This window comes from Camelus ferus, chromosome 17, assembly GCF_009834535.1.
Source record: "Camelus ferus isolate YT-003-E chromosome 17, BCGSAC_Cfer_1.0, whole genome shotgun sequence".
Classification (NCBI taxonomy): Eukaryota; Metazoa; Chordata; class Mammalia; order Artiodactyla; family Camelidae; genus Camelus; species Camelus ferus.
In genome coordinates, this window is record NC_045712.1 from 29,711,823 (window position 1) to 29,733,367 (window position 21,545).

A 21,545-nucleotide genomic window follows, 5' to 3' on the forward strand; every position below is an offset into this window, starting at 1 on the left:
CTGGTCTCCCTCCCCTGCCCCTAGCTTTATGCTGGCTCCTGACGTGGGCTGGCATGGCGGCCAAGCCTCTGAAGCCATGTGTGTCCAGAGACCCATGTTCAGCAGTTGGGTTTGCAAGGAGAGGAGAGAAGCAGCCCCAGACCCCCCAGAGGCAGGAAAGGACACCCAAAGAGGTGTTTGGGGTGCCCACAGCCCAGCCATTGAGCAACCGCGCTGGAAGGGGGGCATCTTAGGGCCAATCTATAAAGATGGAGAAACTGAGGCCAGAGAGAGGCAGGGACATGTCCAAGGTCACACAGCACCCCGCTGTCCCCAGCTCTCCAGCAATCCAGCTGTCCTGGAGTTGCAAGAGCCTGGAGAAGGCTCAGGGGAATCGGTGTTCCCCTCAGAGGTCCTCACAGTGGATGGACAAGGAAGGGGACACTGGCTCCCGCACAGTTTGCAAACATTAAGTAGCCTTAAGTCTCATGACCAGAGTTGCCACCCTCTCCCGTGGCTGCCTGCCCTTGCAGCCTGTTCTCCGCTGGCGCCACTACACCACCCATGATCTGTCGTGCCTTGCCGTTGTGCAGAGGGGATGCCAAGGCCAAGCCGAAACTGGGACCCTCTGGGACCTCAGCTTTCCTCCAACCAGTGTCCTAACTGCTAGGGTGCTAAGCACCTAAGCATCTCTAGAAACACAGCCATCCTTTGTTCTGGTAGTAAGCTCCCTGTCACTGGGGTGTGCAAGCTAGAGCTGAGCACTGACTCGTCATCGGAGGCTAGGAATTTGGGCTCTGGTGGGTGAGCTGACCAAATGTCTCATCACTCCCCCACACCCTGGCCTCAGTCCTTCATAACCAGGGATGGGGAGTAGGGTTGCTTGCTCCTATCAGGAAATGCTTCTTGCGTGAAAGAGGCTGGGGGAAGGCACTGGGGGAGGCCCCTCTATGAGGCCGGGTCCCACCTACCGCCGTTGCTCAGACCTGGTGTTCACTGCCACTATGAAGTGACTCCAACCTGCTCATAGGAGCAGCGTCTCCCAGTGCCCCCTGCCCTCCCTGCTGGACCCAGCCTTCACCCTTGCCCCGTCTTGGCTCCTGCAGGGATGCACACCCCAGCCATGCAACCCGGAAAGCTTTGTTCATCTTTCTTCACTCATCGATGACACAGACTCTTCAGCAAAGTCTGTCCTGAGTTTCTGCCTTCCCTAGGGGCCCCATTGTCCCTGAGCAGAGGAGGGGAGCAGTGTGCAGGGACATGGGTAGGCCTGACTTCAAGACACACCCCCCCCCCCGCCCTGGGCTCATCAGGGCAGCTACCGCAAGTGCCAACGTGGAAAGGCAGGACTCGGGTGGCCAAGTTCTCAGGGACTCTTGGAAGAACTGAGTGTATGTGGCCTTCTGACCCAGCACGACTGCATCTCAAACCCTGCAGGTGTTTTTAAGCATCTGCTCCGTGCCAGACCCCACCGCGGAGCCTCCCAAATATCGTCCCATTTCATCTGCAAAACCACAGGCCCATCCACTCCCGTGTGTGAAGGCTCTCGGGGCAGGAAGTGAGAGCAGTGCCGTCAGTCCGCCGGCCTGTGGGCCCACGGAGGACACTGTGCCCGCCTGCCCGCTGCAGCCTGAGTCCTTCCGTGACTGGGACCGCGGCCCCCAGCAGCTTGGGGTGGCGCTTCTCCAGAGGGGTTCTCAGAGGGCACCATGTGTGAATCCACACGGCCTGCGTGGACTGCGATGGGAAGGCTTGCCGGGGGACCCCGACCCCGTCCGTGAGTTCGGGCCTCGCACGCTGCCTCTCTGGAAGGCAGTCCTGCTGGAATTTACTATCTTCTCTGCAAATTCCCTGAGGGCGGAACAGTGGCGAGGCACCTGCTGGCCCCTGCGCCTGGGGCTAATGTCAATCTTTGTTGTGCTCGGCTGAGGGGGAGCCAAACCAGGAGCAGGGTAGTGAGTTCCCCTCACTGGAGGTATGCAGGCTTGGGGTCCAGAGCAGTCCTGTATCTCAGCTGGGTTGGATGCCCTGGCGGGCCATTTTAGTTCCAGGGCTCCCAGAGCCAATGACTTTTTTTTTTCAATTATTGTCTGAGGACTTGGTGAAACCCATCAGGGTGGTAATACAGGTTTGAAAAATGCTAAGCGAGTGCCAGGGTGTTTTAATAAAGTCAGTTGCCTAGGGGCATTATGGGAACACCTCATTATTCAGCTCATCCAGATTCAGAACCAGGACCAGCTTTTGCACGTAGCCGAGGGGCCTGAGGCTTTGGTGTGAAGCAGGAAGGAAATTGAGAGTCATGCTAAATTCAGGAGCATGGGGGTCACTGTCCACTGTCAGCCACGCTGAGGTCAGAGAACTGAGCTCCCTGTTGCTTTGGACAAGTCCCTTCCCCACAGAGGAAGGAGTTTGGAAGAGTCCAGAAAACGCTTCCGAAGTTGTGAGGCTTGGTTGGGGGTGGGAGGAGGGGACAGGAGGGGCCGAGGCAGCAGATCCCATGGGCTCAGGGGTGTGGACCAGCTGAGGGCCAGCCTGCCTCTGCACTGGATTCCATTCCAGCTCTCAGCTTCCTGGCTCCGTGACCCTGGACCAGTCCCGAGACCTCCCTGAACCTCAGTCTTCTCCTCTTGAAAAGGGGGGTGATGATAGGGCCGCCCTCCTAAGGTAGGTGTGAAGGTAATTCTGGAAAGTGTGCCAGTGTCATGCGGCCATTTTCCGTTTTCTCCTTTGGGGATATCCAGAAGCTACGAGGTATTTCTAAGGCCTCAAGATCCAAAGAGAAATGCCAGCTCCCTTGATTTTCTCATCCAACAAATATTTACGGAGCACCTACCTACTCTACCACCACGGGAGCAAAGCAGACGCCCTTCCCTCCGGGAGCTTTTATTCCAGTGGCAGGAGACCCACAGCTATTAAGTAAACAAACAAAGAAGAATTTCAGAGAGTGCTAAGGGCCAGGAAGAATGAGTCTGTCCTGGTTGGTGTTAAAGCTGCTTTGCAAGAGAAGGACTTTCCAGAAGGGAGAGGAAAGGAGCCCCCTCACCCTCATTTGTGCTCCAGGAGACCGAGACTCCAGTCCTGGCCCTACTGGCTTCCCACGTGCTGTGCCACTTTGGGGAAGTTCCTTCCTGTCTCTGATCCTGGATTCTTGTTTGTGAGTTGAGACAGCAGATCAGCCCCTCCAGTTCAGATGTCCCACATGGCGGGGGTGGCTGTTGTGTGGAGGTCACTGCCCTGTGGTGCTGTTGTCATCGCTGGGGTCCCCTCCTGTCCCCTATGTGTGCCGTACACAGCTACCTTTCTGTTTGAAATGTGATATGCAACCTGTCACACAGAAGGGGGAAGACATACGTGCAGCAGCTTAAAGGAACATAAGAGGAACACACAGGCGACCGCCACCCAGGGCCAGAAGCCCTCTGCCCGCCTGTGGGCTCTTCCCCAACTATGGCCCCTCTGAGATGCTCGCCGCCCTGACAGTTGTGGTAATACTGTCCTTGCTCTCACCGTTTCACCATCTATCAGAGCAAGTCTTTACAACACAGTTTTGTGTTTCTTGTCTTTGAGCTGTCTATAAATAGACTGAGGCTGTAGCTATTGCTTTGGGTCTGGCTTCTTTGGTTCAAAGTCATGAGTAGCCGTAGCTTTCCTTTTTAATGGCTGTATAGTATTCCGCGGCATCGGCGGGCCACGGTGTATGTATGTAGTCTCTGTGCTGGACATGAGTGTGTCTTCAGTTTGGGGGTTCGGGGCCATATTCTTGAACCTGCCCACATCCTAGTGCTCCTGTAACCTTCTCTCCAGCATCTGTCTCAAACTGGGCAGCGAAGTACCTTCAGTTTCACAGAGCAGAGTCACACAGTGCCCTTCCCTCCCGCTGCCCCCCCACCAGCACCCCATTGCTAGTCTTCGTCATTTTCATTCACCTGCTGAGTGTGTGACGGGTTCAGCCTGCGTTTCCCTGCTTGGCGATGGGCTCGGGCGTCTTTTGTGTGTATCTTGGCTGTTTGGAGCTCCTCTTCCATGAAGGGCCTGTTTGCACTGTCTTTCTATTTTGTTGTTGATTTGGAGGATTCTTCAGGTATTCCGGATTCTAATCCTTCATCAGTTCAATATGTTGTAAATATCTTGCCTTTTTCGCTTTTCCTGGGGTCTTGGGATGAACGTCTTAATTCCAGGGGTCAAATCTGTCTTTCTCTTTATTATTAGCATTGCATGTGTTTTAAAAAATCCTTTCCAATCCTGCGGTCATGCATTCGCCTTTTACATTAGATGTTTAATCTGCCTGAAATTGATGTTAGGATGTGGTGGGATAAGGGTCCCTTTCTCACAGACACCCCCCCCCCATGTCCCAGCCTGCCCAGCATCATTTGGTGACATGTGTGTCCCTTTCCCCTATCCACTCTGCCTGTCCCCCTCCTCCTGTGTTCATCCTTCTCCGGGGCAGGCAGGGGCCCCAGACTGCAGGCTCAGGGCTGGAGGACCCAGCAGGGACAGCCCAGAGGGCAGGGCGGACAGCCCTCCCCCACTGGCCCAGCTGCTGCTCCTGCCAAACAGGTCTGTGGGGCTGTCACGTGTCCGGCTGGCGCTGACTCGGGCTCTGGCGGATTAAGCAGGGGCTCAGGGCTCAGGACCCGCACTGGCCCAGGGGAGGGCTGAGGGAGCTCGTCGCCGAGGGCCACAGAGGAGGACCCCCGAGGCCAGCGAGGCCCCAGCCAGGGCACTGAGACAAGGTGAGAGAGGGCCAGGCTGAGTCCTGGCCATGTCTTCCCTGCGCAGCTCTGGGTACTTCTGTCTGGAAAATCAAACGTCCCCCCCAAGCTCTTGCCAGCTGGGTCTGTTTGGGGAAGCCGAAAGCCAGGAGGTGGAGGGTTACAGCCTGCAGCAAGGACCTGGCAGGTCTCAGGTCCCCATGCATGCGCCCCCGAGCTCACGCACACACTCCCAGGCACCTGCCCAGTGTCTCCCAAGGGACTCTGCATCCCCTTCAGTGTCCAGAGCCTGCCCACTAGGCAGGGGGGTCACTGACAACCTCCAGTCTGCTCCCCAGATCCAGGTGCCCTTCCCCAGGCAGCAGCCAGTACCTGGCCTGGTAGGACACAGCCAGCCAGGGACACGGCCTTCCTGCTCCTGGAACCACCAGTGCAGGGAAGGGGGAGGAAGTGGGTACGAACTGAGCGCCATTTACATGCCAGGAACCTCCTTTGTCCTCTTTACTCCTACCCTGCAAGGTGGGGAAGATTCACCCATTTATTTTTTTTAATTTATTTTTTATTATTATTGTATTTGTTTTGGGGGGGGAGGTAAGTAGGTTTATTTATTTATTTTTTATTATTTATTTTAACAGACATACTGGGGATCGAACCCAGGACCTCATGCATGGTAAGCATGCACTCTACCACTGAGCTACAGCCACTCCCCAAGTTCACCCATTTGATAGGTAAGGAAACTGAGGCTCAGGGAGGGGCTGTGGTCCAGCCAGGGCCCGGACAGGGAGGATGGCCCCCAGCATCTCAGCAGCCTGCCTCCTGGATCCCAGAAGTTGCAGGCCCTGCTCAACCCCTGCCTGAAGGTACAGACCCTCCGGCGCAGAGCTGCGCCCGGGGCCTCTCTGAGAACTCTAGGTCCCTGGGGGAAGTCAGGGCCAGGAGCACCACCCAGTACCGTGAGACCCAGCTCACCCACGGCTGGTGGCTAGGACTCAGGCTCTGTCTCCTTGTTTGTGCCGTGGGGGTGACAGTAATAGACCCCACCTCTCCTGGTGACTCTGAAAGGCCACCGTTGGGAGGAGGGTGTAGCTCAGTGGTAGGGTGCATGCCTAGCATGCATGAGGTCCTGTGTTCAATCCCCCAGTACCGCCATTAAATAAACAAACAAATAAACATAATTCCCCTCCCTCCCCCCAAAAAAAACTTAAAAAAAAAAAAAAAAGAAAAGAAAGACCCCTGTGCATTTAAGGGCTTCCAAACACCGCCACCCCCAGCAGGCACTGGGGGACTTAGCTTCTGTTTTTACAGGGAAGGTCAGACCTGAGCTCACCATGTCCTCTGAAATTCTGAACTCCTGTCTGTTTTCCCTGGGCCTTTTGTGTGTGTGTTTATTCCTATGGGTTTAATATTTGCTTGGAAGTACGGGCAGGTGGGAAACGGGTTCAGCAGGATAAGAGCAGACGATGCAAACAGTATCTGTCCCTGCCCCCTCCCCAGAGCAGACATGAAAAGCACGGGGTGGGTATCTGGTCAGAAATGTTTCTCCGAGTCTATTTGTTCCCCGCGCCGTATTTTAAAGAGAACAGCCGGCAGCTGGCTCTGCCCCCATCCTGTGACTTGCCTCTGGGCCTTTAAATGCACCCACTCGGTTGGAGAGCCTGCTGGCCGCCTCCCTCCAGCAGGCGGGCATGGTCATGGATGCTGGCACCAGATTGTCCTCGTCAGCAGGACTCGAGGGAGGCTGCAGCCTGGCACGGGGCAAACAGGGGACTGTTGAGTAGCAAAGAACGGTCCCTCTGTGCCCAGGGAAGGCCCCAGTTGGAGAGCAGCTTCCCCTCCTCCCCACTCCAGCAGATCTGGGGCTGGAGCAAGGGTGGAGCCTGGGGACCTGGCCGAGGCCCAGCCTGGCTGCCAGCTGTCCACTGAGTGACCTTGAGCTGGCTCTGCGCCCCTGCCTCAGTGCAGAAGCCCGGGGCACGTGGTGGCCTCAGAGAGGGGACTGAGGGTCTGTCTTCTAAGACCCGACAAGGCAGCCCTCAGCCATCGCACCTGGGTGAAAGGCCAGGTCTCTGGGCTGGAGTTTTCACTGCCTCCCTGTTAAGCTTTGCTGTTGCTCCACGAGGCAGCCAAAGTCAGTGCTAAGTCTGCTGACATGTTCTCTGTGGGCTTTGTGACTCCTGGACCCGCCGGTGTCTTATCTCTGCCGTGTAAATCTCCCAGCGGGCTGGGCAGGGCTCTGTCCTTCCTGGCGTCTGAGAAAAGAAGGCAGCAGGTGGCTACATGCAGCAACATACCCTGCATGCCTGACTACGAGGCCTCATCAGAAGGGCTCCTGCCCCCTTGAAGGAAGAGTAGGGTCCACCTACTCTTGGTGTCAGGAGGGTGGCTGGGACCGTGGATCACAGTTACCCAGTGGGGCAGAGCTCCAGGCACTGCCAGGGTGCAGATGTTCAGGTTGTGCACTGCACAAGAGCAGTTGGCAAAGGAAGAATGCACTCTCGCCAAGCCGCAGGCCTGAGAGGCAGCATCCACCAGAAGAGGGCACCTTTTACAAATTCGCACACTGGGCCCTGCGTGCTCACTGGCAAAGGAGCGGTGCCTGGGCGTGGGGTCTCCTCTCTACTTACGTGGCCTTCCTCTGCTGAGTTTTCTAGAATCTCCCTCCAGGACTCTGCTGGTAACCCCAGGGGAAAGTGAGTGCCCAACTCCAGACACCCTCTGTCTGCGTGAGCAGCTTGAACAGGCCCAGCCCGGTGAATCCTCAGAGGAAACCGGGCTGTGTCGCAAAGCAGACCTGGGTCGGTCCACATCTCGGCTCTAGCTACTGCTGGTCAGGACATCTCAGCACACCCTCCACTTTAGCATCTGTTAATATCCCTGCTAAACCTCAAGGGTGAAGGACCCTTACCCCTGTGCCCGGCCGCTTGAGCAGGGCCTCTTTATTTCTGAAGGTATGTCGATTTTGGGACAGGGACTTATGTAAACTAGACATTCATTTCATCCACAAATATTTTTCGAGCACGTAGTCTATGCCCGGCACTGTGCTGGGGCTGGAAATAAGCAGAAATAAACACAGACATGATGTTTACCCTCCCAGAGCTGCCCAGTGAAGGAGAGAACACTCCGGTGAGCAGCATCGACCAGGGGCAGGGAGGAGTTGCTCAGTGGGGCCTGTGAGGAGGTTAGGGAAGGCTGCCCCGAAGGAGCCCAGCATGAAGGTGGAGTTGGGATAAGCAGGTGAAAAGAGAGAGACGTAAGCACCAGGCAGGGGGGAACAGCATGTGCAAAGGCCCAGGGGCAGGAGCCAACTTGCTGGGTATGAGGCTCAAGCCAAGTGGAAAGAGCAGAGGTAGGCAGAGTCCAAATCCACAGGGGCTTTTGGGCGTGGCAAGGAGTTTGGTGCTTATTTCTTAAGGAGTGAGAAGCCAGGGTTTGAAGCAGGCCAGTGACTTGTTAGATTGAAATATCAGTGAAATTGGTTTTGAGTCCAGGCTGTGCTCCCTGACTGAGCTGCACTCCCGATGTCTGACAAGGAGGGTCGAGGTGGAGGGTGTCTTAGGTTGTGCAGGAAGGACGGCGGAGATTTGAATGAGGAAGCTTAGGGTGGGGCCCAGAGTCTGTTTGAGCTGCCCCTCTGGGCACCTGCCAGGAGACTGGGGCACCACCCCATGTGGTCAACTTGGGGCTGGGAAGGCTAGACTGCAGTTCTCCAGCTGGGCAGCAGGTGGAGCCAGCCCCCCAAAGGTGGCAGGTAGGCTGGCCCAGCAGGGACCAGCACAGTGACAGGTGGGGCTGGGGACGTCTCTGGTCCCGGCCAGGGCAGGGCCGCGCTTCCCCTTGCTCTCACCTGCAGCCCGAGCGGTGCCCAGACTGCTGGTTCGTGGCTTCAGCCTGCAGTTGCCAAAACCCTGTCTTTCATCTGCTCCGAGGACCATACATCAGCTGTGCCCTGAGCTGCCGTTTTAAGCTGATCTAAATTTGCCACCGAGCCCGACCTGGGGACAGCTGGGTGAAAGCATCCACTGCAGGGGAGTGCTGGGGTCCAGATCTCTGCTCTGCAGGCTCAGCCAGTGGAATGCAGTTAATGAAATGTCCGCTCCCAGGGTGGGCGGACGTCAGCACACAGTGAGTGCCCAACGATTGCTGTCTCAGCCAGGGCCAGGCACCCAGGAGGCCTGCAGGGCCTGGAAGTGCCTTTCCTGAACCGCCCCTGCACCTGGCACGGGGGCCGGAAGCACAGAGGAGCCAACATGAGTTGAAATGGGAAGTGCCCTTCCGACCAGAGGCTGTGTCCTAGAGCGGGAAAGCTCACGCTTGTGGTGTCGTAGGTATGAAGTCTCATCTCTGCGTCTGGTGGGCGATCTTGCCTCTTGGGCAGGTGGTTTGGTCCTTCTGATCTCTGTTTCTCTTGTGAGATGTGGATGGTGCCCTCCCTGTGGTTGGGAGGGTTGCAGACACCCGGCGTGAGCCCCTTGCAGCACCCAGCACAGAATCTGTGCTCGGGACACTGCCACTCGGGATACACCAGGCTGTTCCTGCCACGAACTGCAGGTGGTCACCGGGGGAGGCCAGGGCAGGAGCTAGAGCCTCGAGGGCAAGCAGCCTGCAGCAGGCTGGCCAACGGACACGAGAGAGAATTTCCTGGAAGGCAGCATCTTCTCCAGCCTGTCCAGGGAGGGTGGGAAGCAGGCCAGTAACAGGGCCCCTCCTGAGGGCGGGAGGCAGGTTCCTCCAGGACTGACCCCGGAAGGGGTGTCCACTTCTCCCTACATGGGTGCCCGCAGACAGGTGCCTGTGAGAGGCCCACCGGGTGCAGCTTTCCCCCGGAAGGAGGGATCCTGAAAGAGGACGTGGCCTCGAGGAGACCCCCCCAGGCGCCAGCCCAGCCCCCCCGCTGCTGCCTGTCCGCGCTGGCCTGGGTGTGGGTTACCCTCACCCAGGGTAATGATTACTGCCGAGTCGCCGACATGGAACAAATTGTTGTGTGCTCGTAATTACAAATTTCGTTTCTGACACTCCAGGGGTTTGCAAAGCTTGGTATCTGTGCTATTAACACATAAATTACAGTCATTTATGGAAGTTGCCAGAGAGACCAGAACTCTGATGCTGTGTGAGAGATGTGCAATGTGGAGGCACTCCAGGAACCAGGGGTGGCCCAGTGTGGGCCTCGAGCTTTGCTCGTATTTCACGGGGTCAGATTCCCTCACCCACCCTAGACCGCACACGTGGGCCTGCAGGATGGAATCCCAGCCTTGACGCCACTCACCTGGGTCTCGGTTTCCCGACGGACTAAGTAACCGGGCTTGATGACTGATTCCGTGCATCAGGGTACGTCTGGCTGCAGGCACCTGCCTCCAGGCACAAGGTGCTCCCTGGGGGCCTGTCCTCCTGTCGTCATGATGCAAGCAGCCTTTGTTCCCAAGAGGAGGGGACCAGGGCCTTGGAGCCCCGGCTCTGGCCCCCGGGGTCCCAGGCAGCCCTCCGCAGCCTCAGAGGGCTGGGAAGTCATCACGTGCTTCAGGTGTTGCTTCTTGCTGCAGAAAGTGCGTTCTCAGATCCCTGTAACCCTCCAAGCAGGGTTTCTGGAAGTGTGAGACTCAGGCCGCCGGTGAGCGTGGAAGGCTTCCGGGTGACCCCTAGGTGCTGCACTCAGTGACACGGACCGGGAAGAAAGCTGTTCCCCCGCCCAGTGCACCTCCAGCCCCTGAGAGTCCATCGAGCCCCACGTTCCAGTCAGCGCTGGTATCTCTCAACACCTCTTTACCACTCAGAAAAGGCTTAATTAAATTTCAGGATTTTATGAGAAGTGCTATGTCTCATGATTCAAGAGTGAGAGATAGAAAAGACTGTATGACAGTGAGCCCCCCAGCCCCAGCCCCCCAGAGGTGGCCTCTGTCCAGAGAGACTTTATGCATCTGGAATTGTGTGTGCACGTGTGCGTTCTTCCCCCATGCCTCTTTTACCCAAGTGTAACATTCTTTTTTTTTTTAATTATTTTTTATTGAAGTGTAGTCGATTTACAATGTTAGTTTCAGGTGTATAGCAGAGCGATTCAGTTACACGTACACATACATATACACGCGTATGTATGTACTTCAGATCAGCGTTCTCCAGCTTTGCTTTTTCACTTCTATCTCGCAGTTCACTCCCTGTCAGAATATAAAGCGCATCCTTCTGTTTTGTGACTACCTTCTGTAGCACGGATTCTCTGTACTCTCTAATCTCTGTCTTAAACAAAGAGCAATCCTCAAGCACAGGCCTTCTGTGCCGATAACAAGATCTGAGCAGGGTTTTATAATAGTGTTTTGGTTGGGGTGATTTATTTGTATGGGGAAAATTCAATTTATGCTCAGTGAGACTGGCTTTTCATTGAAGGAGCAGATAGAACATGTCCTGATAAGAAGAATAGTACTAAGCAGTTGGTGTGCAGATGCTACGGGGTCGTTGGGAAAACTAGCCTGGGGGTAAATCCAGGCTGTTTCTGCTGACTTCTTCCCGCTGCAGACACACCCGAGGGGTGGAGCCCCTGCCCCACCCTCCAGTCTTGTCACACTGCACATGTATGCTGTTCCTTTTACCTGGAGTGCCCTTCAGTGAATTCCCATTCATGCCACAAATCCCAACACAGGAGTCACCTCCCCCAGGAAGCCTTCCCTGATGGCCACCCCACCAGCTCTCAGCCGTTCCTGCCTCTATGCCAGGGAGATCCCGTGACTGCATTGGTCACCCACTCTGGCGCTCTCGCATAGGACAGAGATCCCCACATTTCTGCAGGTGTCAGAATCACCTGGAGGGTGAGAATTTGCATTTCTAGTGACTACTAGCTGGGACTGCTGTTGCTGCTCTTCCTAAGACCACACTCTGAGAACAAAGGACACAGACTGAGCATCAGCGTCCCTGGGCTCTCATCCTAGCTCCATCACTTGTGGGCTGTGTGTCTTTGGGCAAATTACTCACCCTCTCTGGGCTTTGGGGCCTCTGTGATAAACTGAGATGTGAAGGCCCCACGTAGAGCTGCTGTCAGGATCGTGCAAACGCGTGTGGGAACAGGGCTAACCCTGCAGCCCCTTCCCCACCGAACTTCCCGAGGGCAGGACCCACGTCTCGTGTGTTCTGGATCCTCTGAGACACCCAGCCCGTGCCTGAGGGACAGCTGCTGACCACACTTAGGAACGCAGGTGTCCGCGCCCAGTTACAGACTCATTCACATTGTCCATTAATCTAGGGTCGGGGAGCCCGGTCAGGCTGGTTGCAGGCTCCCTCCCACTGGGACGAGAGACGGTTTGGTTTAAGCCAACAACGTAAAGGAGATTGCAGAGGGGGGTGTTTAACCCCCTTAAGAGGAGCTGTTGTTTTCAGAGTGCTTGGGGCATTGGTTTGCAGGAAAGGGGTCCCCAGCACTTAGAAATGATGGATCTATTCATTGAAGCAGAGGCTCCCTGGGGCCCCGGCGGGCGTGCCCTCCTCGGCATTGTAAGCGCGCAGTCAGGAGCGGGGAAGCTAACATGGCATTAGCGATCCACTGTGCTTCAGGTGCAAAGTGAAGTGAAGCTGAGTGGGCAGACCGCTCCCCCGAGACTCCCTAGAACCTGGACCCGGCCCTGCCGCGGCTGAACGGGCAGCATGTTTCAGCTCGTGCGGGTCTGTCTCCCTCCCCGACCTCAGGCCTGGGGATGCGGCTCGGAGCCCCAAACTCCATGGTCCCCAGCTCCCAGGGGCCTCGCACCCAGGAGCCCTGAGAGTGGGTTTGGCCCTGGGCCGGGCGTGCTGATGGGGAGGTGTGGGCGGCTGGGCAGGGGAGGGGAAGGCAGGGCCTGCCTCCTGATTTGGCCCCACCTGGCCCTCTGGGGACGTTTTGCTTTTTGTTATTCTCTGTGCGGAGGAGAAGGCACAGGTCTAGCTTCATGGTTATGGTCATGTTTGGGGGCGAAGTGCACCTGGGCTCAAATCCCCATCATCCAGGCACTAGCTGTGTGGCCTTAGGTAAGTTACTCAGCCTCTCTGAGCGTCAGCTTATCTATAAAATGGAGGGTTGTTGAGAATTGAATGTGATCACTTCTGTCAAAGGCCTGATGCAGGTGTGCACCCTGTGAGAGGTGGCCCCAGCTGTCAAGAGAGGAAACCGTCCCCAGGGCTTAAGGAAGAGGTGAGAAGAGACAGAGAGGGGGAAGGGGGCTCAGAAAACCCAGTCCTCTTGCCTGCGGTCCAGGACTGCACACCAGATCTGGGAACTGGGATTTGATTGCAGGTGTGAGCGCTGCCACTCTGGGATGCAGCCCCCTGGGCGGCAGGGCAGGTACGAGGGCCCTGAGGGGACGGGGAGGCACTGCCAGCCTCTGCGGGCGCCCTGGGTGCCCGGCTCTGGCTGGACAGCTACAGGCGGTGTTGCCAAGCCTCACACCACTCCTGCAGGGAAGGTGCGGCCACCCCGCTGTGTGGGTGAAGACACCGAGGCCCTGGGAAGCTGGGGAACTTGCCCGAGGTCTCGGGTTGGGGTGGAGGAGCTGGGGTGTATGTTCTAGCCTGCCGCCCGGCCTGCCCCTTCCCTCTGGGTCAGAGAAAGGGGTGGGGGGAGACCGGCTTGGGCTCTGTTGCCGGCACAGAGAGTGAGCACGGGGGCAGGCCCAAACAGTCTGGAGCCTGCTTCCTGGAGCCGTCCCTGAGGGAGGGCTGCGCCCACCCGCGTAAGCGTCACGGGTCATACCCCTCCCCCCCAAGGACCTGGCGGTGGCTTCCTCGTGCCACCAGCCAGGAAAAGAGGGTTGAGGATGAGGGACTGAAGTGGGGGCACTTCTGAATGTGTCCTGGGGCTGGTAGGGCGCCCGGATGGGGAGTATGATGAGCAGTGTGGTTTCGGGGCTTGGGGGAGGTTGGGGAGAGCCCATCGCTGGTGCAGGTGGTTCAGCTTCTTTCCTTCTGAACACCTTCCTGATGCCGTCAGGCCGCTTGAATCCTGCAGGCACCCTGACGCTTGGCCATTTCCCACCCATTTGATAGACTCAACTCAAGTGGCCGCACTTAGAAGCCACGGGTCTGTTTTCCGCAGGCCCTGTCCCTGGGGCTTTAGACGAGCAGTCCAGCTCACCTGGCCGCACCCAGCAGAGGGACGGGGGGTGGGGGGTGTTCACACAGGAGCCGCCAGGCTGGGGAGGGTTGTGGTGCGCACGTTCTGACCGTGGCCACTGCCACCATCTCTGTTCACTTTGACAACACTCCAGCATCGGCTGTGTGGCAGGGGTGGCGGGTGCGCTGGGGATCCAGGCTGGGGGGGGGCTTCTTGGAGGAGGTGATCATTCCTGGCTGGCTGGCTTCTCTGTGGAATTCTGTGTTCTGTGCAGCGTCTCTGGCTTTTCACCGCATCCAGTGCTCATACAAATAAGTTCTGTTCCATAGGGACCCACAGGTCACCCGTGCCCAGGCTGTGTGTCGGGCTGTCCATGTCCCTGCTGTGCCACCCGGCAGCGGGGGACTGTGGCCTGGGAGGCAGGAAGCTGGGGTCAGCGGCACTGTTTCCAGGACCTGGCCACATGCTCAGTGCTCACCCCTCACCCTTCGGGGAACCTCGGTTCCCTGTGGAATGAAGAGCTGGGCTGGAGGGCCTGTCACAGAGCCCCCTCCTAGACCCGGAGTCCCAGCGGTGCTGCAGGGTGTTCCTCTCAGTGATGTGAAGAGGGACTCTCGTGATCAACAGACAGGGAGAGAGGCTGACCTGCTCAGAGAAAGGCCTGAGAGGCAGCGTAAGTGCAGCCTGGAGCCTGGGGTCTCTGCGCACTGGCTCTGCTGGGCCTCGGAATCCCCCAGAAGGTGCTCGAAGACCTGTAGTCCCTTGGACCACCGTGTCTTTTATTGATTTCTTCATTTGACTGCTTTTTTTTCTCTGCAATAATAATCACTTGTTTAAATTTTTGAGAACTTTATGGTTCAAAAAAGCTCCTCTCCGTCCTTCCCACCCCGTACCTCAAGCTTAGATGGCAGAGGCCCATCTCCAGGAGCTTCTGGAACCCCCAGGTTCCCTTCCCAGAGGCAACCACCAGTACCTGTTTCTTGGGGCTCGTTTAAGAAACAGTCTATGACCCTATTATCCTGCACAAACATAATCTTGTTCCGTGTGTCGTGCTGTGTGTGCGCTTCACGTTTGTCTGGACTTTTTATCGCAGTGTGTCTCAGGTCTTTTCCTGAAGGTGTGTCCTTTTAACACAGGGCTCCGTTGGTTCATGCACCACAGTTTACGTAACTAATCCCCACTGAGGAACGTGGTCTGTGTCCTCCTCCATGGTCTGCTGTTACAGCTAATGTTCTTGGCACATGGGTGGGTAGCTCTGTAGGGTCTGTTCCTAATGGAGAATGTCCTTCTTGTCTGAAGCTCACCTGGCCTGGCCCTGTTGGATTTGGTTTTGTTTTTGTTGTTTGTGAATGGAGGTACGGGGGACTGAACTCAGGACCTCGTGCCTGCTGAGCACACACTCTGCCACTGAGCTGTATCCCCACCCCACCGGCCCTAGCGTTTTCATCGCCATCTTCCCCCTAGGAGATGTGGACTCTGCTCTGCTGGGTCTTGTCCACAGGGCCCGAGGCAGGACACTGGGGGTTTGGCTGAATGGTCAGACATTCAGGTGGAGCCAACGCAAAATCCCATCGGGGAGCTTCAGTATTTCAGGCTGACAAACCTTTTCTGTGGAGAGCTCAGTGTATCTTAGCTTGCAAGCCCTAAGTCTCTGTTCAGCTCTGTTGTAGCACAAAAGTGCTACATAGACAGTGCATAAATGAATGAATGTAACTCTGTTCCAATAAAACTTTATTTAAGAAAGCAGGCAGTGGGCCGGACTTGCCTCCTAGGCATTAGTTGGCCTTTGATTTATTCAGCTGCTGGGACCTCAGTGCCCAGGCCCATAGTAGGCACGGGGGAAGCCACAGAGCAGGCCTGGCCAGGACAGCACGGCTCATTGGTGTGACGGGTGAGCAGGGGCAGAGGAACCCCCGAGCGTGTGGAAGGAGGCTCGACTGGATTGGGAGCCAGTCAAAGGTGGCCTTCTGGGTGAAGTCACATCAAAAGCCGAAACCCAAGTCCTAGCCGTGAGCCAGCAGAGTGGGGAGGTGGCAAGGTCTGGAGAGATGAACCAGGTCAGGCTTCCCAGGGGCAGGCCTCTGGGAGAGGCTCTGCAAAGGTTGGCCTCTGGCGGCGTGGGTGCCGCGTGTCTGGTCAGAGGAGAACAGGGAGGCTGTCAGAAGCCTGGGGCTGGGGGTGAAGTCAGACTGTGTGAAGCAGGCCCAAGGCAGGTAGCTCAGGACTGAAACCCAGCACGACGCAGTGCAGCCAAACTTCTTCAAGCCTTTCCTGCATCCTGCAGCCTTGCAGACAGGCTCCTACTCACCCCTCGAGGCCCAGCCCAACTACCCCTTCATTTCCGGAGCCTCTAGTGGGGCAGAGTTACAGGCTCCTTCCCTTCAGGTCGTCATCTCATCAGACCCAGGGGCTCGAGTCACAGCAGTGTCCCCCCTACCGTGCCTCAGGAGACAGGCGTGGAGTCAGCACTGATAAACACTTGACAAATTAAATTCAACGGCAAGGTGAGTTAGCCAGGGGAGAGTGGCCCGTGAGCCTCGCCTTACGGTTGAGGAAACAGACTCAGAAGGCTGGCAATTGGCCCGAGTGGTGCGTGCAGGACTTCTGCCCCGCCCAGTCCTCCCAGCAGGAAGAGGGACCTCCTCTGCCTCTCTGGGCCAGACCTTTCCCCACCTGCCTCACGGCTGCCCACATTATTCATCTGCAAAGCAGTCACCTGGGAGCAGAAGCAGAAGGCACACTTTGCAGAAAGATTGAAACCAAACCAAACCAAGAGAATGAAGAGGCATTTGGTTTCCAAGGACTCCATCCTCTGGCAGTTCGAATGCTAACAGGGAAATTCAACCCCCTTCTTCTAAATCCCAGCCGGAACTATGTCGCCAAGACTATCCTGGCGGGTGGCGAGGCCCTGGGTCTGGAGAAGTGCCTGGAATTCCTGGAGAATCCGGGTCGTGCGGCTGTTGAAGCCCGTGTCTGGAGTGCTCCGGCAGCTGGGCCGGCGAGTTCTCTTGGCTCCATGTATTACAGCCTATTTTTAGAGGGCAGTTCAAGCTGGGGTAGTTCTCCATCCCCCGCCCCCAACTGGACTATTTCAGCTCTAACAGCTCTATCCCCCACTCACCTCCCACCACCACCACCAGGATGCAGGATGTGAATGAAGGTCTTCTCCTTCCAGAACCCTGTGTGCAGGGCTTCCGCCTGTCTTGATTCCAGCTGTCCTGGTGGCTGCGAGATGATGCCGCACTGTGGTTCTGATTTGCGTTTCCCTAGTGACTAGCGATGTTGAGCATCTTTTCACGTGCTTACTGGCCATTCATACATCTTCTCTGGAGGAATGTCTCTTCGGATCCTTCGCCAATTTTGTATTGTTTGCCGTTTTATCGTTGAGTTGTAAGAGCCTTTTATATAGTATGGATACTAGACCCTTATCAGATACACGATTTGCAAGTAATTTCTCCCCTTCTGTGTCTTTATTTATTTTTAACATGAAACATGAGAAGTGAATGGGAGGAATGTGAGGTGGGCTGTGAGGGCATTGGATGCCTAGGACCCCTGGGGCACAGGCCTGGCTGGAGGCATTGCCCTTTCCCATGCTGCAAACTGGCCCGCCCAGCCCTCTTCCTCAACTGTTCCCCACCTGCCCGTTTCCCCATCTGGGAATAACACTCCTCATCAGGCCCTTTGCACCACCCCCTCCGAATGAAAGATGCAGCCGGGCACAAGATGATGCCCCTGCATGAGTGGCTTCCTGCAGCTTCCTGACTCCTGCAGACCTGCCATATCCTGGCCCTCCAGAGATGGCCTTGCAGATGGGGTGGCCTGGGACAGGTGGGGCTGGGATTGTGTCTGTGTCTGCTTGGTGTCTCCCAACCACATGTGGGTGGAGGACAAGTGTGGGTACTGGGTACTGTGCCCACCTTCAAGGAGCCCAAGGACAGATGATAAATAAGAGTGCAAAGTGAGACCAGCAAGCGTGATTGCTTATGGCAGGGAGAGCTGTGCAGCCTGGGAGAGGTGGAGGTGAGGGAAGCCTCTCCAAGTTAACTCAGTTAAACTGAGCCTGGGTTTCCTCTTCTGGAAAGTGGGGCATGTAATAATGCCACCTGCATCACAATGTCGTCTTGAGGACCAAACATCAGTAGAGAGCTCTAAAATGCTAATTAGTATTGCTTTAAGTTTGCCTTGGGGCCTGAAGGGTGTCTCTGGGTGAGGGAAGGAAGGGCAGGGGGTTGGGTGGGCTTAGGGAGAAAGAAGCTGCCTCCACCAGATCCTCACCAAAAATGCCCCCTAAAGGGTGTCCCTAGCCTCAGGATGGGACCCACTCCCGGATCTCTGGGGCAGGGGCCTCCGAGCCCAGAACCACAGCACCCATTAAAGCAAAGGTCCCATTTTATAAACTGAGGCCAAAGTCAGGATTGGCAGAGGTTGGCGCCGTCAGCAGAGTAGGCTACAGTCGGCTGGTTTGGGGGTTTGTATTTGTTGTGCTTACATACGGCTACTGGGGGGCTGTGTGTTCGAGGGGGCGTGCAGTCCTCCCACGGGAGGGTCCAGAGGGCCGGGACAGCGGATGCCGCCACGGAGAATCCGCCACTTCTGCTCGCAGCCCCACCCCCGAGCGCCCGCCTCCGGCCCCGCCTCCTGGGATCGGCCCCGCCCCCTTCCCGCGGCCCCGCCCCCGCCGCTCGCCTCCCGCCGCCGGGCCCCGGCCCCGCCCCCGCCCGGGCCACATTCCTCCGGCCCGGCCTCGCGCTGCGCCAGGCGGGCGGCGGCGGCGGCGGCGGCGGCGGCGGCGGCGGCGGCGGCGGGGCGGGCGCGGCCGGCCTGGGGCTCGGACTTGGGGCCGGGAGCGGCGGGGTCCTGCGGACGCTGGGCCGGGCGACCCGAGGTGGTCGCGCGGCGGGTGGGCAGGTCTCGGGCGGTCGGGTGTCGGCCCCGGGTCCCGCCGCCGCCGGCGGGAGTCGGCGGCGCTCGGCCGGGCCTGGGTCCTGGGCGCCCTGCCCCGCCAGCTCCCGCCGCGGCCGCCATGTGGTGCCTGCACTGCAACTCGGAGCGGACGCAGTCCCTGCTGGAGCTGGAGCTTGACAGCGGGTAAGGGCCCCGCGCGGGGCGGCCGTGCGACGCGTGTCGGTGTGAGTGAGCGCCCGGGGCGGAAGGTGCTCGTGTCCCTGTGAGCGCGCGTGGGGGCCGCGCGCGGACCCCGCGGAGCGCGGCATGTGTGCGTTCGCGCCCGCCGGTGCCTGTCGGGACGGAGCTCGTGCGCGGCGGACTTCAGCGGAGAGACTGACGGGAGTTGGTATCCGGTGCAGGCGGGCCAGCAAGTGGTCGGGAGTTTGTGAGAGGGAGGTGGCCAGCGGGCGTCTGTGCTGGGTCAGGTCTCTGGCCGGCGGGGGTGCCAGGGAGTCCTCCTGCAGGCCTGTTTATGCCAGACCTTAGGCCTGGGTAGCCTCTGCCCAGGAGACCCCGAGTCAGTGTGTGGGTCCAGGAACCCGCTGGGGGGCTACACGCAGGTGGCCCGGGTGTGCCCTGGCGGGGCCACCTGGGAGTCCCTGGGGCACCTGGAGCCCAGGAAGGCTGAGTTCTGCGTGGCCGCTGCTGTGACTGAGTGCAGCGGCGAGGGGTCTGCTGGCGGCGTTGGGGGTGTCTTATGTGTGTCTGGTGTGGTCAGGGACGGGGTCTGGTGGGGGTGAGCTTGTGTCCGGGAGACCAGCCCTGTTCTGCTTCAGGGCCTGTGGGGTGGCTGTCTGAGCATCCAAGGGCCCGTGTTTATGGAGGGAGCAGGAGAATGCGTATGTGCTGGGAATACCGATTTCCTCGCTCTGCTCGCCAGCACAGCTGCCCCTGAGCTGTCTGCAGGCTCCTCGGAGCAGAGCTGCAGGGCAGAGAGGATTTGTTGACAAACTGACTTAGCTTGTGTTGGGCCCCCTGGGAGGGAGCCCACCTGCAGCCGTTTGATCTTTGAATTGAGAAATTCTGCAGTGTGTGTCTGGCAGTTGCACTGAGAACGCACATGTGTTCCCCCCCTCCACCCCGGGGGCCGGGGCTCTGGGCCTGAGGCTCCAGGTGGGGTTGTGGGGATGCGGTTCCCTAGGACCCACTGCTTCTTGCAGCAGGGGCGGAGGCCAGGCAGGCTGCAGCTGCAGAGCCAGCTGTCTGGAATTGGTGGCATCAGTCCGAGAATGGGGGTCGCGATATTCACATCGCACACGTGCCGCAGCCTCTTACGTAGCTGTCCACCCGTTTGCACTCTTGGCCTTGTGATGCCGCATTCCCATATTGCAAGGGTGCAAACTGAGGTCTCGTCAGCACCAAGGCTCTGTGGTTTATTGAGTGCCTGCTGTGTACAGTCCCTGCTCAAGGCACTGGGGACATAGCACTGAGCAGAACTCAGAGTCTTTGTCCTCCTGGGGCTGCAGGCTGGTGGGGACACAGTAACAGGCTCGTTCTGCTGGCTGTGCCTCCTCCCCACCCCCAACTGAGAGGGTCTGAGGAGTCTGTGGGTCCGTTAGGACTTCTCTGGTATCACCCTTCCAGTTGGGATGTCCACGCACCTCTCCGGTGTATTTCTTAGTACTCATCCCTTCTTATTGGAAGTTCCTCCTGGTATCTGATCTAAATCCTCCAGCTGCAAGGAAGCCTGCTTAATCCTTTGTGGTCAGGGCTGGTGAAGAACAGCTGCTCCCCCAGTCACAGCGTGGCCAGTTGCCCTGGTGATAGACAAGCCCTGCGCAGACCCAGCCCACAGTTTGCCCTTGGGCTTCAGAGCAGGTGGGTCCCATTTGCCCCGAAGGAAGCCTGGGGAGGGCGGGAGAGATCAGCCCAGCCCTGGCCTGTGGTGGCTTAGCCAGGTGCTCCTGGGGCTGGCCAGCTTGCTCCCCCGACCCAGAGTCCTTCCAGGTGGCCACTCACCCCCTAAACCCAGAGAGGATCCAGCACACTCCAGAGACCTCGGGACACCCCCAGTCTGTAAAGGCTCAAGACACCCTGTTGCGGTACAGCCCTGCCACCCCCCAGCGGCCGGAGCCTCTCCCCACCTCCCTTTCTAAATGGGCACATCGAGGCCGGGCGTCGGGGGACTTGACCGGAGTGTTACCAGGCGAGCCCAGAGGAGAACCCCAGTGTTCTGACAGAGGGCTTGTAGGGGCACCCTGCTGGGCCCTCAGGCTTTTGCTCAAGTAAGTCGGACTCTGAACTAGTTGTGCTAATATTTACACAGCTCTGGTTCAGAAACGGATGGCACTGCGGGCTGCACAGTCAAACAGTGTGATGACTGGACAAATAGGCCTTTCTGGAAGAGATTGGACAGGGCTCCCGGGCTGCAGGAGCTCAGCGTACACCCGTGCCTCTGTGCGTATGCGGGTGTTATCTGGCCGGACTCTGTGGGACGGGAGACCATGGTTTGCCAGGAGAATCCATGGGTCCAGGTCAGCTTGGGCTGTCAGGAAGGAAGGGCTCAGGGAGGTAAGCAGGCTTTATTCTAGATCCCAGCTCAGCCCCGTGAGCCTCAGCCTCCCCATCCTGGAAAGGGAGTAATGCCACTGCTTCATGGTGGTGCTGAGACCTTGCAGGGGGTCCAAGGCCTTCACTCGATGGGCCCCCGGCCTCAGTCAGATGCTCAGTAGCCCAGGTCAGATCTCTGCTCTTCCCCCGCCTGTGACCCGCTGGATTTTCTTCCTTCCTCTTTTGTAAATTTCCTCTGAATTATGATGACGTGTGGAATATCCGCCTGGTTAGCACAGAGGCCCGGCGGCCGCATGGCGCGGACAGGCTGGGACCCGCCAAGGAGAGTTCTGCAGGGG

The 21,545-nt window shown here is 57.9% G+C and overlaps 1 protein-coding gene and 1 non-coding gene across 2 annotated transcripts in view; one reads left to right on the forward strand and one right to left on the reverse strand.

The window, feature by feature from the left end:
• The window catches only part of IQSEC1 (IQ motif and Sec7 domain ArfGEF 1), a 281,388-nt gene that overhangs the window by 208,733 nt on the left and 51,110 nt on the right, over positions 1 to 21,545 (forward strand).
• TRNAG-ACC lies at positions 5,322 to 5,390 on the reverse strand. The gene has a single exon. It is a non-coding gene; the product is annotated as a tRNA-Gly (tRNA).